A 20,218-nucleotide genomic window follows, 5' to 3' on the forward strand; every position below is an offset into this window, starting at 1 on the left:
AAATTATTTTAAACTTATCTAAAATATATTTTGCTCGATTACGCTAAATTAAATTGCGCTTGTTATAATAAGGTTACGTAAATTTTTTAGGGTTCTTTAGATACAAAATAATTCATTTTTACATTAACATAAATGAAAAAATATATATTTAAACGTATAAGAGAAAATTTTAGAAAGGACTTAATTTTAAATGAATTCTTGCTAATTGGCTAGTTTTACCTATTCGGCACGACATATATATGTATAGTGTGTGTGTGTGTGTGTGTGTGTGTGTGTGTGTGTGTGTGTGTGTGTGTGTGTGTGTGTGTGTGTGTGTAATTACTCTCATTACCTCTCGCTGTTCCGCCACTTTCATCCCCCAAACATCCATCTTGTGCTTCACCCGTCATCCCACAGCTGGCGCCCTCACGCCCACGATATCAGCAATGACAAGGTGTGCAGGGTTCCCAGTAATGTCCACGACATAGACAACGTGGTGGGACTCGTCCACGAGGCATCTGCCAGGTGTGTCACTGGGAGTGTGAACTCAGTCTCTCAAATGGCAACATGCGTTCACACAATGACTGTCTACGTTCCAGGAGGGTTCCAACTGGGAACAACCAACAACCCTTTCTAGCAGACAGAACTGACATTCACCCTGACTTCACCATTACAGAATACCTAAAATCTGCAATCAAATTAACATCTACCAGGAGGCTGTTACACATCCCCAAAGCAGCTGGCGGTTAAGCTGCCAGAAAAATCGCACCAACTGCATTGAACGGATCCTGGCACCACCTACTACTATTTGGTAATGCCTGTCTGGCTGTGCCACCCAGGAAAAACTAGTCTTTAGCAACATTTGTTATTAGGACAATAAATGAATTCCCTAGAGATGGCAGCCTCATCCCTCTCCCATGACTACTCGCCTGGGAAATGCCAACAGCAGAACAAGTGATGTCTCAAAAATCAGAGCCCAAATTAGCAAAAAAAAAAAAAAATTAGAAGAGAGCAATACTACTACAGCACTCATACTTATAACCATTAAGGATATCATCGCCTCTAAGGACATCATTACAGCACAATCTGTGAAGGAAAAACATCTACTCAGAGCTCCCAGTACCAATATTGATTTCCCCCTGACAGTGGAACAGGTGAAGAACGTTTAACCCTTCACAGGATGTTGATGTGTATAAAGCCGCCGTGTCATTTCCACAGGGCTAAGCAGGGGATTTCACCGGTTTAAGGTCGCAACACTCTCATTCCAACAGTGATGTTTCAGATAGGTTGCTGTCCGAACTCCCTCAGTTTTCCAGTGTGTGTGCCTGGCTGACAGTGTCCCGGAGGCCATTAGACTCCTCTTCTTTGTTGCCTCACTATGTGCCCTTCGCAAAAAGGATGGAGGAATCAGGCCCACTGCAGTGGGCAACACCCTTCGGCGTTTTGTCACCAACTAGGCTACAAGGTGCCAAAGAGTGCTCGGGACAATACCAGAGAGAAAGGAGAGAATGAACCAGCAACACCTTGAGTAGTTCAGACATTAAGGATATCATACATGAAAGGCCCCTTGGAGCTAGTGATCCCGTGGTGTTAAGCTTCGAATTCATTGTGGAGTTAACAGTGAGGAATAAAGCAATACCAGAACTACGGGAGAAGCTAAACTACAAAAAAGGGGACGACACATGCATAAGGTAATTCCTGCATGAGTTGCAGTGGAGAAGAGAACTGGCGGGGAAAACAGTAAATAAAATGATGGAAAACGTGACCACAAAGTGCAGGGAGGCAGAGGAGAAGTTCGTACCCATGGGCAACCAAAGCAACGGGAAGACAAGAATAAGCTCTTGGTTCATGCGAAGGTATAGAGAGGCCAAAGCCCAGTGTACTAGAGCATGGATAAAGCACAGAAGACAAAGGACCCATGAAAATAAGATGAGCCGAAGAGCCAGACATGAATATGCATGTATAAAGAGTGTGGCTTAGAGGCAATATAAGGATGATATAGCATTGAAAGCCAAATCTGACCCAGAGTTCTTGTACAGGCACACCAGAAGGAAAATACCATTCAAGGATCAGGTGATCAGGCTGAGGAAGGAAGGAGGAGAGATCACAAGAATTGACCAAGATGTATGTAAGGATCTGATCACGAGATTTCGGGAGGTATTTTCAGTGAAGATAGAAAGGCTTCCTGCAATTCATGAGCTGGACAAACAAAAAAAACGAAGAGAAGGTGAAGAGACTGTTAAGCGAATTAGATTCCTCAAAGTCTGTGTATGCCACCAACAACAATCTTCAACACATCTGTCGCAACCGGGCAACTACCTGAGGTGTGGAAGACAGCATATGAATTCCCAGTTTCTAAGAATGGAGATAGACAGGCGGCATTAAACTACAGACAAATCATGGAGATGATTATCAGGAAAAGAGTATTGGAGCTCCTAGAAAGGAATGAGCTTATACGCAATAATCAGTAAGGTTTCAGGGAGGGAAAATGCTGCGTCACAAACGTATTGGAGAAGACAAGAGAGAGAAAGAGAGGGGCGGGTAGACTGCATTTTCTTGGACTATAAGAAGACGTTCAATACAAGGGGCTATCGCAAAACCTAGAGGAGCATGCATGAACAGCAAGAAAGCATTACAGTTGATCAAGGAACACCTGACAGGAAGGAAACAACGAGTGATGGTATGTGATAAGGTGTCAGAGTGGTCACATGTGACAAGTGGGCCGGTGCTGTTTCTGGTATATATGAATGACATGACGGAATGGACAGATTCAGATGTGTCCGTTTTTGCAGACGATGTGAAGGTAATGAATTCAAGTGGATGAGGATCAGGTAGGACTACAAAGGGATCTGTTGAGGCTCAAAACTTGGTCCAACAAATAGCTCCTGGAGCTTAACCCTGCCAAGTGCAAAGTCATGAAGATTGGGGAAGATCAAAGAATGCCGCAGACGAAGGAGATGCTAAGGTGCCAAAGGCTGGAAACCTCATGGAGGAAAAAGGATTTTGGGGTTAGTATCATACCGAGACCATCTCCTGAGGCACATATCTATTAAATAACTACTGTAGCATATGGGTATCTGGCACACTAATGAATACACAGTATGGAGTATGCATCACCAGTATGGAACCCACACCTAGTACAGCACGTCAAGATATTAGAGAAAGTGAAAACGTTTGCAATAAGACTAGTCCAGGAGCTATGGGGTATGTTCTATGAGGACAGGTTAAGAGAAATTAACCTGACGACACTGGAGGGCATGAGGGATAGGGGGAACATGATAACGACATGTAAAGTACTAAGTGAAATTGACAAGGTTGGCAGTGACAGAAAATTTCAGAAATGGGACTGTTACAAAATGAAACACCTATTAAGTGAAGATATATCCAGTATCTGACTTGGTCCTAGTATTGTAACAGTTTGTTAGTAAGGATTCTAATCCAGTTATCCCATAGATTAGGAGGTGGTTTCTGAATAACGCTTTTCGATTACGACTGGATTAACATAATAGCAACGAAATGGAAGTTGAGATATTTAATAACGAAGATGTCTATGTGGTCATATTTACAGTTATTATAGTTTGAATAATTAAGGAGATAAGTTCTTAACCAATTCTTAGAGTTAGCCTTTTATACTTTTGTATTATATTATAATTTTGTACATAAACTCATAGGGTGCTATGGGCACATCTGATAAGAACGTAAGAACATAAGAAAGAAGGAACACTGCAACAGGCCTACTGACCCATGCGGAGCAGGTCCATGTCCCCCCCTCATTAAACCAATGACCCACCCAGTCTGGTCACCTCCACTCAAGGATGGAGCACTGCACCAGACCCAGCAGCACAAGCTAGTCAGGTCCAACTCACACCCACCCACACCCACTCATGTATTTATCTAACCTATTTTTAAAACTACACAACGTTTTAGCCTCAATAACTGTACTCGGGAGCTTGTTCCACTCATCCACAACTCTGTTACCAAACCAGTGCTTTCCTATATCCTTCCTGAATCTGAATTTTTCCAACTTGAAACCATTGCTGCGAGTCCTGTCTTGGCTGGAAATTTTCAGCACACTATTTACATTCCCTTTATTTATTCCCGTTTTCCATTTATGCACCTCGATCATAATCTCCCCTAATTCTACGCCTCTCGAGAGAGTGCAGATTCAGGGCCCTCAGTCTATCCTCATAGGGAAGATTTCTGATATATGGGATCATCTTTGTCATCCTCCTTTGTACGTTTTCCAGAGCATTTATATCCATTCTGTAATACGGTGACCAGAACTGAGCAGCATAGTCTAAATGAGGCCTAACCAAGGATATATAGAGTTGAAGAACAACCTGAGGACTTCTATTATTTATACTTCTAGATATGAAGCCAAGAATTCTGTTAGCTTTATTGGGAACACTAATGCACTGTTGTCTTGGTTTTAGGTTACTGCTAACCAGAGCTCCTAAATTCTTTTCGCAATAGGTAGTATTAAGATCTACATTATTTAGTTTATGTGGCATGGTTATTTAACTGTCCAACATTTAGAACTTTGCATTTGTCAATATTAAACTGCATCTGCCACTTCTCCGACCATTGCGTCAGTCTATTCAAATCATCCTGGAGTGCTCTAATGTCCTCATTAGAATGAACTGGACGGCCTACTTTGGTGTCATCAGCAAATTTGCTTATGTCGCTATTTATTCCCTCATCTATGTCGTTTATGTAAATTGTGAACAACAACGGGCCCAACACTGATCCCTGAGGAACACCGTTTGTGACGTGCCCCCATTCTGATTTCTCCCCAATTATGCAAACTCTCTGCTGTCTATTTGTCAGCCATGCCCCAACCCAGGAAAAAAATTCTCCTATTCCGTGTGCCCTAAGTTTCCTCAATAGCCTCTGGTGTGGAACTCTATCGAAAGCCTTACTGAAGTCCATATACACAATATCATATTATTACCATGATCTACCTTCTCAAACACCTTAGTGAAAAAAGTTAGTAAATTCGTAAGACAGGAACGCCCCTTTGTAAAACCGTGTTGAGATTCATTAATCAATCTGTGCCTGTCAAGATGGCTACGAATTGCTTCTGCAATTATTGATTCCATAAATTTTCCCGCTATGGAGGTAAGGCTTATTGGTCTATAGTTCGAAGCCAAGGACCTGTCACCTGCTTCGTAAATAGGTATTACATTTGCCATTTTCCACTTATCAGGCACTATGGCACTTTGTAGTGATATGTTAAAAAGATTAGCCAAATGTTAAAAAGATTAGCCAAAGGTATGCTAAGTTTCTCTTTACATTCCTTTAACACCCTTGCAAACAGTTCATCAGGACCTGGGGATTTGTTAGGTTTTAGTTTCTCTATTTGTTTGAGGACCATGTCACTACTTACCGCAATCGTACATAGTTTATTACCATCCTGTTCTACGTAATCTATTATTTCAGGAATATCGCTAGTATTTTCCTGGGTGAAAACTGAGAGGAAGTAGGTATTTAGAATTTCACACATATTCTTATCACTGTCAGTGATCTGACCAGAGTTACTCTTAAGTGGACCATTCTTGTCACTAATCTTAATTTTGTATACCTGAAAGAATCCTTTTGGGTTAGTCTTTGAATCCCTTGCGACCTTAGCTTCATAATCCCTTTTTGCTTTTCTTATTCGTTTTTTTATGTCTCTCTTTAATTGAATATATTGATTTCTTAATTGCCCACTCCCTCTTTTGATACGCCTATATATGCCTCTCTTTTGACCATTGAGATGTTTTAATCTATTGTTCATCCATTTTGGATCATTTTTGTTAGATCTAATTTCCGTACTCGGTACAAAAGTTGTCTGGGCAGCTAGAGCTATGCTCTGAAAAACGTCATATTGGCAACCAAGATCACCTACCTGACCCATAGTAATGACCCGATTCTTGAGTCATATGCTTTCAATGGTATATGTAATTGGTTATGTTTATTATCGGTTATGGGGTCATGATATGTGTTAGATTTTTGTAGATTAAAATATTTTTATATACTGTTTTGTTTGTGTACATGTGTGCATATGCTTGAGTTTTCTTTTTTTTAGTTGTGAAATCAGGATTTTCTTTTGAGTTGCTCTTTATATATCGTTTTGAGCCTTTGTTAAATGTTAGGCTCTAGTACATTGCTAATATGGGTATGTTAACGTTGTTTTAAAGTTATATATGACAGGTTAGTACTCTGTTACTGGTAGTTGTTTTGAGACGTTTTGTTGTAAGTTTTTGCTTTATGTATAGCCATTTTTCAGAGAGGTTATAGAACCATTGGATCTAAGAATTTTATGTTATCTTTTTATGTCTATTTATATACTGGAATTACGTACTGCTGTACTGTTATTAAATAAAATAAAAAAAAAATTCTAAATAATACTTTTTGGATTGAGTGGCACAGAATAACGAGATGTATGTCCTGGCTTTTCAATGGAGACCTATTCTACTAAAAACAGTGTCTAAATAACACGATCCGAGGAGAACAGTATTCTCCAGACAATTTCCTCTATGGTGATCAGTGGGAGAGAGCGGCAGACAGGCCTTGCAGAGACATCACCAGGTGACTGGTGTCGGCTTAACCCTGGTATCAACATGAGACATGCAGTCAGGTACTTTGTAGAGTGCTAGCAGACAATCAAAACTCTCCTACAACGAGCACAGTGAGAAGTGCAGGTGTTTCAGCTTATCTACGTAAATTAGCTAAATATACAAGTCAAATAATAATATAAAGCTAGTAATTTCCGTTTTATCTAATAACGAAAACATTAGCAATATAATATTAAATAAAAAGCAATATTTACAATAATTATCCCCTCAAGGTGAGGGGATCTTTATCTAGGTAATTGGATCTATGCTCCAGTTCCTTGAATTGATCCTGAATGCCTCCCATCCCCCCCCCAACATGCGCTGTACAATCATACGGGTTTAGCGCTCCCCATGATTATAATAATAATAATACAATAATTATGGCGTCCTATACTCTGAGGACACTGTAAGGCACCGCAAGAAGGGGTCGCAATTGGATATTATACTTATATGAAACAGGAATGTTAGAAAGTATTTTTTCAGAGTTGTCAGGAAGTGAAACAGTCTGGAGAGTGATGTAGTGGAGATAGTATCCAAACATAGTTTTAAGAATAGGTACGATAAACTTCTGGGAGCAGGAAAAGTGAGGGCCTAATAGTGACCAGCGAAGAGGCAAGGCCAGGAGCTGTGATTCGACCCCTGCAACCATAAATAAGTATTTACACACACACACACACACACACACGTTAACAGTATAATGCTTGTGTAGCATTACATAAACTGTAGTCCCATTTATAGTCACGTCTTGGCAAGGGAGCATGATGGCTGCTCTGGGCGCGTAATTTGAAAATTATGGTCATTTTAGAGATATATTTTACCAATATCTACAGTCATTCTGTGATCAGCGTGCCGATGTAAACCAGCCAGCCATCCGTCTCCAGCATATCTGCACATGCCTACAGTGATTCTTCATTATTGTGATTGTGCATTAGGATTTTGTGGGTAAATTTCCGAGTAGATCCAAGTTCAGTGAAAATTAAACCAAGTCAGGTTAAGCTAGTCTTTACCCGATAGAGCCTAAGCCAGTAACCAAGTCGTCTGCCCTGCTTCAATACGTCTGTGTGATCATTTGCAAGCATTCCAACTGTTTCAGTGTGACTAACGTCGAGGATTAAGCCAGCAAAAGCCAAGTCAGTTCCTGTTAGGAATTACTGATTCCAGTGTGCTGTCCTCACTTTGTACTGCTAGTTAATTGCTAATCAGAGAGGAAATTACCATCCTTGTACAATATTTGTGGTTTATTGTTGGTTCCAAGGACCCCAATGGAAATAAGTATCTCTGACTTTTTTGGGTTATCCCAGGTTCTCTACACATATGCTGCTATGTATGATAATCTATGTAACTGTATTTGTGTATACCTGAATAAACTTACCCGGCTTAGTCATGTGGACTGAGTAACACAGGAACCAGTCAGCCTGCAATGTAGGTACCCGATAGCTACACCATGCTCCAGGTCCCTTCACCACCCCTGTAACAACCACCCAGCCACCCACCCACACTACGTGATCCAACCACATATATCACCAATACATCAGGTAAAGAGAACTGATCCTCTGAGAGCCAATGATAAAAATCCTTGGCCAGTAGTTCTAGAAAGCTCAGAAATTCGTCTTGATTCATCGACTCTATGGTTATCGATGCCACCACCAGGCAAGCCAATATCACCTTAATATGCTGCTGTGCCTACCTCCAGTCCCTATGTCATTTATAGACATATGCGTGTATTAAGAACATTTTAATAGCCTAAAGTGAAATTTTTGTTGAATTGCGTCAGTGAGACTTCTAGCGCAAATTTTTCGTTTATTAAATTTCCCTTATGTATTTTCATATAACCCTTTGCTATATTGACAGTGTCCTCATTGTTTTGTATCATTCCCAGTGTTATTCTGTACCCTATTATATTTTTTTCTCCTCTGCAAAGCTAAAATAAATTACATTTTCTGTATTGTGTGCAACGTTACTATTAATTTCTTCGTGTTATTTCTTCTACTGTGTTATTCACTCTGTAACATTACATAATTTCTTTTTTTTTGTGTTTATTAAGTACTGTGTGTCCTACCTTATTTTACTGTGTTAATTAAATTTCCTTAGGTGCTGACTTATTTTTTTCCTTTTTTTTCTCATTACATTTTCCTGCCATTTCAAGTGTGTTACTTCAATTACTATTTTCTCAAATGTGCAGAATTTTAAATTTTCCTTCTGTGTACTACTTTTTTTGTAACAATCATTATAAATGTTGCAGTGCTCTCATAATTGTTGAATTTTATACAGACAGTGCAAAACAATAGCTTGTTTGCGAGACATTAATAATATTCAAAATTAATTATCAGTGTAGTGAGTGACTGTTGATCTGTTATGTATCCTACAATAATGTAAGTGCATGAATTACCTTTCTGTATTCATCTGTGGTACTTTTATTCCCCTTAACAGAGCTAGTTCATTCTTGCACCTTTTTTTTTTTTTTTTTTTTTTGCTAAGTTCAATTTACCATTGCTCTGTTTTGAGTAAATTGTTTGCTCTAATTGTGATTAGGAGTTATATTCTACTAACTCCTATATACCTTGATATTTTGAATAATTTTCTATGCTATAATTTTTGCATGAGCAATTTTTATTTATTGATTTAATTCTGCATATTTTTCTTCGTGTATTTTAATGTTTTATTCTCCAGTGATTATCTCAGTTTTACTCTGCTATTCTGTGCTCCATTATCCAGTATTTAATATTGTCTGTGTGTTTTGCTAACAGTTGCAACAAACTGATATTTTAGTTCGTTTCAAACATATTACAATTTCACCGCAATAATTCAATTTACATTAATTCAGTTTTTATAGTATCTTGCTTATTACTCTCATTATTTTCTTTTCTATGATTTTCCTGTGATTTATTATCCAGTATTTGAATATTTCATATTTTTGTGTTTATATTTAGATTTCTTTTCTAGTATATTAGCATTTTAGATCAAATAAAAAGTTACTAATTTTTTTTCTCACAATTATGGATTTTGGCCAAATCGCAGCATTTAATTTTATTAAGAAATTAGTGCCACTCACTTCCTTGTATGTGTACACCATTATTATTCTTCCAACAGTCGATATGGAACCTCTAGTTCTCCTGGTGTAGGCATATGCTATTTCTGCACCTAGAACTTTCTCGTATATCACCCTTACAGTAATCAATTGTGTGACTCCTTCAGCACCATTTCTTTTTCGGATAACAACACAAGGTCCTGTAAAGAACCATTCGCGTCACTTGTCCAGGGTTAGTGTAACGTGTAGTCGCTGTGCTCGTAGAAGTGCATGAGAACTTGTTATAATTGTGGAAACCGTGTAAATTATACGGATGTCCAAATTATAAGCATCGTGTTCAAAGTAGTTTTAAACAATATTGTACCTTACAGTACAGTACCATACTGTACTTTCCTCGAATTCATGGACATGACACACATGAATATGTATAATTGATCCTTCCGTGGTCGTCCCAACCGTAGATACATAAGAGGTCATAGAGGATGTCGTTCTCAGAACAGCCAGAATCCGCCTCAAGCTTCGGGTTCGGGGGAGTCCGAGTGCCCAAGTCAAAATATCAAGTGGTGACAGTAAGTGATAGTGAGTATTCCATCCCCGTTCAAAATTTCTTTCACACCTTTTGCAGTTTAGAGGAAGAATGCTTCATTGATGATGTTGTTCACGCTTTTTGGCGAAGACATTTTTTGTGATTCAACTTAAAATACTTGATGACGACTCACCGTCTTGTTTGCATGTCCATTCCAATGCAGCAATAAGTCGACTAGTAGATTCTTCTATGCTCAATGCGCCAGTTCGTGTGTTCAAGGACCCTGGTGTAGCAAGTTAATATAAATAGGCCGAGCTTGTTTAAGGATAAGCAGCTATATCATGTCCTCCTATAAGAACCAACTCTTGTAACCACCCATAGTGGAGTGACTGGTTCTAGTCTGCCTGTCCGAGGTCAAACTTCCCTCAACTCCTCCATCCAGGGTAGAAACAATATTGCCTCCTTTTTCGTTGGTGATTTTCTCCTGGGATATGCATCGATGTGAGACTTACTAATCGTGCTTGATCCATACCAATAGCATACCGAATTGACGACTTGATCGTACTATTCTCAGGATACCAGCTTAGATCCAAGATCTCTCATACTGCTTTGGAGTAGGAAGTCCTTAGAGACTTGTGCATCCTCTAGTAACATAACGAAGCGGTTAGGCAATAATAATCCTGCCATTCCTGTCTGGAGTCCAAGCCCTGCAGCTTCATGCACGCAGGATAGTGTGCAATCGATTCAAGTGTCAGAGGGCCCTCAGACAACCTTGAGTACTGAGACCATTCCTGCAATGGTTACTCTTCCAAGTGGTAATTCCTCCAGAGGGGATGTCATGTAGGAAAACGACCACTTGGAACCAGTCATGCCATCCCTTGCTGATGTCACATGCCTTCTGCAAAGTGACGTTTCTTTGTGACTAGTGCACTTACTAGAGCTTCTGTTGATGTCCCTCGTGTTCCAGATGGTGATAACGTCCTAATAGATGGTTTGGATATCGAGCCATCCTTACATGTTGTAATACATAACAGGATCCATTTCTTCCCTGCAAATACCTCTGGTCAGAGTGCCTCAGAGTGAAAACCACCTTCATTGATCTTGGTCACTATCCATATCCTGTTTGGGTCAAGGATGAGTTGTCACCTGCCCAGTGGGTCAGTGCTGTTTCAACTGGGGAGAGTCCATCCACTCCACCAGTTGAAGAGAAAGACTTAGCTCCCACTGACTTCCCAGACGAAGTTACAAGTTTGTTACATCCGTTGAACAAACGTCGTAGAGACATTCATTTGCCAGGTGAGACGGGTTTAACGAACCTTCTGTCCCATCAGATTCTACTTAAACCAAGTACTAGACCTATCTATGTACCTGTGTACAGAATGCCTCATTCACAAGTTGCTGTTGCAGAAGAATTAGTCAACATGATGTTTGATGACGGTGTTATCACACATTGTAATTCACCCTGGAATGCGCCCTTGATCCTCATTCCTAAGGGCGGTATTTGACACTTGGTGATTGACTTTAGGAAGTTCAATGCTAACACGATACAAGATCGTTTCCCACTTCCTGTTAACCAAGAGCTAACTGCATTTTCACCTCAAAAGGTCATTATCATTTCCTCAGAATGGTTTTCAGATTAAAGTCACCCCCGATCTCATTTTTGAGGCTCGTGACGAAGCAATTTAGAGGTATAATAGGTAATGTAGTCATGGTGTACTTAGGGGACGTAATCGTCATGTCCAAAGACATGGAGATGCACCTCAATAAACTTGATTTGGTGCTTAGTAAGCTTGAATAAGCTTACTTAAAGATCAGAGTATCTAAATGTCATTTAGACATATCAAGTTTCATAGTCACATAGTCACTCCTAGAGATTACAGCTGACCTAAGTGAAGTATCTGCTGTACAAAATTTTCCGTCTCCAAAAATTACTGATGCCAGAAGATCCTTTGAGGGTTGAGTAGGTTTTTATAGATCTTTCATGACAAATTTCTTTTCTTTACCAACTCCTCTGAGTTACTTAAGAAATATGCTCCCGTTATTTGGACCTTCGGTTAAGAAAGAACATTCCAAACTATCAGAGAAAATCTAACTTCTGCTTCTATTCCGAAATTCCCAGAATTTTCAAAGCCTTTCTCTCTAACAATAAATGTTAATTCCATTGGCATAGGTGCCATCATAGCTCAGAAGTCCCAAAGTAAGTACAATATAGTTACATTTGCTAATCATGACCTTTCCAAGGCTGAACGAAATTATACAGTAACTGAACAAGAAGAATTTGCAATAGTCTGGTCTGTAAAACATTTCCTAGACATTATATACAGATCATGCTCTACCGATTCTTTTATTCAAGAATAAACAACTGGACTGCGAGACAATAATTAAAGCATTTTACAAACACAATCTGCAGATATACTACTCCTAAAACCCTCGTAACAGATAATGGAGGTGAATTCTGCAATGAGATTCTTGAAACGTTGTGTGCTTTGCACAAGATCTCAAAGTTAACCATTGTCCCTCATCAATCTTCCAGTGATGGGTTAGGAAAAAGAACTAATAAGAAAGTGTTTGATGTGTTGAGAGAACTATTGATCCCAACAGTACAATCTGGGATGATGTTGTACCTGATGGTCAGAATGCCATTCATTCCGCTTACAATGTAAGGGAAATACCAGGTTGGATGAGGAAATATCGTTGTGGGGGTTGGGTGTTGAGATTTTTTTTTAATTCAAAATTTTATACTATTGAATATTAAATACAGTTGGAGTTTGTCCTCTGTAGGTGATACCTCATGTTATGGGCTTACCGTACGAGTAGTAAGTTAAATCCCGCCCCGATACCATATTATAATCTCGATGATTTCATAGCCTTTTGTACCAGCTTAGCTCAAAGTGTCCTCAGAAGAACCCGAGAAACACTTGATAAGTCAACATAAGAATTTACATGAATCAGTAACACTTGAGCAAAGCCAACCATAATTAACGTGCGCTCGAGAGTTATGCAGCTAATTTCAGAAAACATCGACAGTGCCAAAGCCCAGCCAAAAGTTTGTTTGTCCTTACTAAGCAGTTGAACACATAGGTGGAAACAAAATTTGATAAATTAGTTCTGGTCAGTATAAAGTGTCCCACTTAGATTATATAAAGTTAGTATGCGATGATGATAATGAGATTCCTGGCATCCAGACAAGCGAGACATGCTGACAATCCTCCTGACCCTGTACCTTCTACCTCTGACAATCTGACAGGCGAAAAACCTGATTGTCATTATTCATTATATACTCAACAAGTGATGAGGAATCCCCATATTTCAGTTGTTAATACTAATGTTGATTCTCCTCAGTCATGGCATGTGTTAACTGCTGAAAAGAACTTGACCCCTCTTGAGATGATGACCACTCTGCATATGTAACTCTCACTCAAGTAGAATTAAGGTTATATGTAAATAACCTGTATAAATGATCAGTATAGCCCAGTGAGTAATGTATGTTATTCAAACTGTGGATATAAAAATAATCACTTTTTAGAGTGTTCACGTTCTCTCCAAACTCTGAGATTTAACAGCAAAACACTTGTGTGCACCAAGTTTGCCTTTTGTGTTAAACACTTTCCTCTCTGTAAATAAATTTCCTCTGAATCTATAGATCACATGAATAACAATCCAAATGAATTATCATTAATTCTTATGATATACCATTATTCCACTATAATGCAGTATGTTCAAGTATGCCCTATGTTGTTGTATACAACGTTCCATGAATTGTATGGAATCAGCCTAGGGCCTAGAACGTCTGCTGTCTATCTTCTGTATTAGTATAGCTGCATACCAGGGATGCTATATGTTAGCACTGCCGAGTTGTTGTCAGTGTAATACTTGTGTAATATTACATAAATGATATTACCATTTATAGTCATGTTCCTTTGCCAAGCCATGATGTCACATGCTTCCCCATGTAGGCTGCCAGCTAGGCTTAGAGATGAGTGAACAGACAGACCGGGTTATCTCCATCATCCATCCAAGAACCCCTATGATACCCACACTCACACACACGCACATATACACACACACACATACATACACACACACACACAAACACACAAACATACACACATACACACACACACACATACACACACATACACACACACACATACACACACACACATACACACACATCCATTGAAACTGGATAACTACATGAGGTTTGGAAGATGGCAAATGTAGTCGCAATTTTTTAAAAAGGAGTCAGACACGAGGCATTAAACTACAGACCTGTGTCACTAACGTGTATACTATGCAAAGTCATGTAGAATATCATCAGGAGGAGAGCGATGGAGCACCTTGAAAGACACAAGCTAATAAACGACAACCAGCAAGGTTTCAGGGAAGGAAAATCCTGTGTCAGAAACCCAATGGAGTTTTATGACAAGGAGACAGAAGTAAAGCAAGAGAGAGAGGGGTGAATAGACTGCATTTTCTTGGACTGCAAAAAAAGGCCTTCGACACAGTTCCTCACAAGAGGTTAATGCAAAAGCTAGAGGATCAGGCACACATAATAGGAAAGGCACTGCAATGGATTAGAGAATATCTGACAGGGAGGCAACGACGAGTCATGGTACGTGACGAGGTGTCAGAGTGGGCGCATGTGACAAGTGGGGTTCCACAGGGGTCAGTCCTTGGACCTGTGCTGTTTTTGGTATATGCGGATGACATAACGGAAGGGATAGACTCAGAAGTGTCCTTGTTTGCAGATGATGTGAAGTTAATGAAGAGAATGAAATCGGTCGAGGATCAGGCAGGACTACAAAGAGACCTGGACAGGCTACAAACCTGGTCCAGCAATTGGCTTCTTGAATTTTACCATGACAAATGCAAAGTCATGAAGATCGGGGAAGGGCGAAGAGCACAGAGTATAGCCTAGGTGGCCAAAGACTGCAAACCTCACTCAAGGAAAAAGATCTTGGGGTGATTATAATGCTGAGCACATCTCCTGAGGCGCACATTAATCAGATAACTGTTGTGGCATATGGGCGCCTGGTAAACCTAAGGATAGCATTCCAATACATCAGTAAGGAATCGATCAATACTGTGTACACCATATACGTCAGGCCCATACTGGAGTATGCAACACCAGTTTGGAACCCACACCTGATCAAGCACGTCAAGAAATTAGAGAAAGTGCAAAGGTTTGCAACAAGACTAGTCCCAGAGGTAAGAGGATTCTCCTATGAAGAAAGGTTAAGGGAAATTGGCCTGACGACACTGAAGGACAGGGGGGTCACGGGAGACATGATAAGGACATATAAAATAGTGCACGGAATAGGCAAGGTGGAAAAAGACAGGATATTCCAGAGATGGGGCACAGAAACAAGGGGTCACAACTGGAAGTTGAAGATTCCTATAGGTCAAAGGGATGTTGAGAAGTATTTCTTCAGCCATGGAGTTGTCAGGCAGTGGAATAGCCTAGAAAGTGACGTAGTGGAGGCGAACCATACATAGTTTTAAGACGAGGTTTAATAAAGTTCAAGGAGCAGGGACGTGGGGGAACCTAGTAGCAATCAACGAAGAGGCAGGGCCTGAATCTATAACTCGACCTTTGCAACCACAAATAGATGAGTACAAATAGGTGAGTACACACACACACACACACACACACACACACAACAGAAACCAAGCTTACAGGTATGATAACAGATGCCATCTTTCCAACAGGATACCAAATCCTGAGGAAAGACAGAGGGAACAGGGGGTGGAGGAGTGGCGTTGCTGATCAAAAATCGCTGGAATTTTGATGAGATGGAGAGAGGAGACAGCGGAGAAGAAAGTGATTACATAGCGGGAACACTTCACTCTGGAGGTCCCAAGGTGGTAATAGCAGTGATGTATAACCCACCACAGAACAGCAGGAGGCCAAGGCAAGAGTACGACGAGAGCAATAGAGCGATGGTTGACACACTGGCTAGAGTGGCCAGAAGAGCTCATGCATGCAGCGCAAAGCTCTTGATCATGGGTGACGAACCTTTAACCAAGGAGATCGATTGGGAGAACTTGGACCCACATGGGGGCCAAGATACATGGAGGGCTAAGGTGATGGAGGTGGTACTGGAAAACTTCATGTGCCAACACGTAAGAGACACTACAAGAGAGAGAGGAGAGGATGAACCAGCAAGGCTGGACTTAGTATTCACCTTGAGTAGTGCAGATATCGAGGACATCACATATGAAAGACACCTTGGGGCCAGTGACCATGTGGTTTTAAGCTTCGAATACACAGTAGAGCTACAAGTGGAGGGAGAAGCAGGAAGGCCAGGACAAATGAAGCCAAACTACAAGAAAGGGGACTACACAGGAATGAGGAACTACCTGAACGGGGTTCAGTGGGACAGAGAACTGGCAGGGAGCCAGTTAATGAGATGATGGAATATGTAGCAACAAAATGCAAGGAGGCTGAGGAGAGGTTTGTACCCAAGGGTAACAGGAATAATGAAAAAGCCAGGATGAGCCCATGGTTTACCCAAAGGTGCAGGGAGGCAAAAACCAAGTGTGCTAGGGAATGGAAGAAATATAGAAGGCAAAGGACCCAGGAGAATAAGGAGAACAGTCGCAGAGCCAGAAACGAATATGCACAGATAAGAAGGGAGGCCCAAAGACAATATGAAAATGACATAGTAGCGAAAGCCAAATCTGACCGAGAAACTGTTGTACAGCCACATCAGGAGGAAAACAACAGTCAAGGACCAGGTAATCAGGCTAAGGAAGGAAGGAGGAGAGACAACAAGAAATGGCCGTGAAGTATGTGAAGAACTTAACATGAGATTCAAAGAAGTGTTCACAGAGGAGACAGAAGGGACTCCAGAAAGACGAGGTGGGGCACACCACCAAGTGCTGGACACAGTGCACACAACCGAGGAAAGAAGTGAAGAGGCTTCTGAGTGAGCTAGATACCTCAAAGGCAATGGGGCCAGATAACATCTCCCCATGGGTATTGAGAGAGGGAGCAGAGGCGCTATGTGTACCCCTAACAACAATATTCAATACATCTATCAGAAACAGGGAGATTGCCTGAGGCATGGAAGACAGCAAATGTAGTCCCAATCTTTAAAAAAGGAGACAGACATGAAGCATTAAACTACAGACCAGTGTCACTGACATGTATAGTATGCAAAGTCATGGAGAAGATTATCACGAGAAGAGTGATGGAACACCTACAAAGGAATTATCTCATCAACAGCAGCCAACATGGTTTCAGGGACGGGAAATTCTGTCACAAACCTACTGGAGTTCTATGACATGTTGACAGCAGTAAGACAAGAAAGAGAGAGGGGTGGGTGGATTGCATTTTCTTGGACTGCAAGAAGGCGTTTGACACAGTTCTACACAAGAGATTAGTGCAAAACCTGGAGGACCAAGCAGGGATAACAGGGAAGGCACTACAATGGATCAGGGAATACTTGTCAGGAAGACAGCAGCGAGTCATGGTACGTGGCGAGGTGTCAGAGTGGGCACCTGTGACCAGCGGGGTCCCTGAGTCAGTCCTAGGACCAGTGCTGTTTCTGGTATTTGTGAACGACATGACGGAAGGAATAGACTCTGAAGGTGTCCCTGTTTGCAGATGACGTGAAGTTGATGAGAAGAATTCACTCGATCGAAGACCAGGCAGAACTACAAAGGAATCTGGACAGGCTGCAGACCTGGTCCAGCAATTGGCTCCTGGAGTTCAATCCCACCAAGTGCAAAGTCATGAAGATTGGGGAAGGGCAAAGAAGGCCGCAGACGGAGTACAGTCTAGGGGGTCAGAGACTACAAACCTCACTCAAGGAAAAAGATCTTGGGGTGAGTATAACACCAGGCACATCTGAAGCGCACATCAACCAAATAACTGCTGCAGCATATGGGCGCCTAGCAAACCTCAGAACAGCATTCCGACATCTTAATAAGGAATCATTCAGGACCCTGTACACCGTGTACAGGGTATGCGGCACCAGTTTGGAACCCACACCTAGCCAAGCACGTGAAGAAACTAGAGAAAGTGCAAAGGTTTGCAACAAGACTAGTCCCAGAGCTAAGAGGTATGTCCTACGAGGAGAGGTTAAGGGAAATCAACCTGACGACACTGGAGGACAGGAGAGATAGGGGGACATGATAACGACATACAAAATACTGAGAGGAATTGACAAGGTGGACAAAGACAGGATGTTCCAGAGATTGGACACAGTAACAAGGGGACACAGTTGGAAGCTGAAGACACAGATGAATCACAGGGATGTTAGGAAGTATTTCTTCAGCCACAGAGTAGTCAGTAAGTGGAATAGTTTGGGAAGTGATGTAGTGGAGGGAGGATCCATACATAGCTTTAAGCAGAGGTATGATAAAGCCCACGGCTCAGGGAGAGTGACCTAGTAGCGATCAGTGAAGAGGCGGGGCCAGGAGGGCTCGGACTCGACCCCCACAACCTCAACTAGGTGAGCACACACACACACACACACACACACACACACACACACACACACACACACACACACACACACACACACACACACACACATGCACCAACACAGAAAAACAAATGCAATCACATGGACAAAAAAGAGGCATTAAAGGTCAAATAATTGTTTTCTGTAATTGATAATAATTGGATTCACAGTGACAAGTTGTAATAACTGCTGAATTTGTAACATATTAGAAAATATGAATAACAGTTTCTCCTCCTCGATAATTTTCATTACAACAATGATCTTATCTAGTCTCGAAGTAGATTATCTTCTGAAAGTAATAAACTTAAAGTTCGTGAGGCAGTAGGTAAAATGAAAGGGGATAAGGCAGCCGGGATTGATGAGATAAAGATCGAAATGTTAAAAGCAGGTGGGGATATAGTTTTGTAGTGGTTGGTGCAATTATTTAATAAATGTATGGAAGAGGGTAAGGTACCTAGGGATTGGCAGAGAGCATGCATAGTTCCTTTGTATAAAGGCAAAGAGGGCAAAAGAGAGTGAAAAAATTATAGGGGGATAAGGTGTTGAGTATACCTGGTAAAGTGTATTGTAGAGTTATTATTGAAAGAATTAAGAGTAAGACGGAGAATAGGACAGCAGATGAACAAGGAGGCTTTAGGAAAGGTAGGGGGTGTGCACCAGGTGTTTACAGTGAAACTATATGTAAGAACAGTATTTAGATAAGGCTAAAGAGGTCTTTGTGGCATTTATGGATTTGGAAAAGGCGAATGACAGGGTGGATAGGGGGGCAATGTGGCAGATGTTGCAGACGTATGGTATAGGAAGTAGGTTACTGAAAGCAGTGAAGAGTTTTTACGAGGATAGTGAGGCTCAAGTTAGAGTATGTAGGAAAGAGGGAGATTATTTCCCCGTAAAAGTAGGCCTTAGACAAGAATGTATGATGTCACCGTGGTTGTTCAACATATTTATAGATGGGGTTGTAAGAGAAGTAAATGCGAGGGTCTTGGCAAGAGGCGTGGAGTTAAAAGATAAAGAATCACACATAAAGCGAGAGTTGTCACAGTTGCTCTTTGCTGATGACACTGTACTCTTTGGTGATTCTGAAGAGAAGTTGCAGAGGTTGGTGGATGAATTTGGTAAGGTATGTAAAAGAAGAAAATTGAAAGTGAATGCAGGAAAGAGTAAGGTTATGAGGATAACAAAAAGATTAGGTGATGAAAGATTGGATATCAGATTGGAGGGAGAGAGTATGGAGGAGGTGAATGTATTCAGATATTTGGGGGAGGACGTGTCAGCGGACGGGTCTATGAAAGATGAGGTGAATCATAGAATTGATGAGGGGTAAAGGGTGAGCGGTGCACTTAGGAGTCTGTGGAGACAGAGAACTTTGTCCTTGGAAGCAAAGAGGGGAATGTGTGAGAGTATAGATTTACCAACGCTCTTGTATGGGTATGAAGCATGGGTGATGAATGTTACAGCGAGGAGAAGGCTGGAGGCAGTGGAGATGTCATGTCTGACGGCAATGTGTGGTGTGAATATAATGCAGAGAATTCGTAGTTTGGAAGTTAGGAGGTGCAGGATTGCCAAAACTGTTGTCCAGAGGGCTGAGGAAGGATTGTTGAGGTGGTTCGGACAT

This window comes from Cherax quadricarinatus, unplaced genomic scaffold, assembly GCF_038502225.1.
Source record: "Cherax quadricarinatus isolate ZL_2023a unplaced genomic scaffold, ASM3850222v1 Contig996, whole genome shotgun sequence".
NCBI lineage: Eukaryota > Metazoa > Arthropoda > Malacostraca > Decapoda > Parastacidae > Cherax > Cherax quadricarinatus.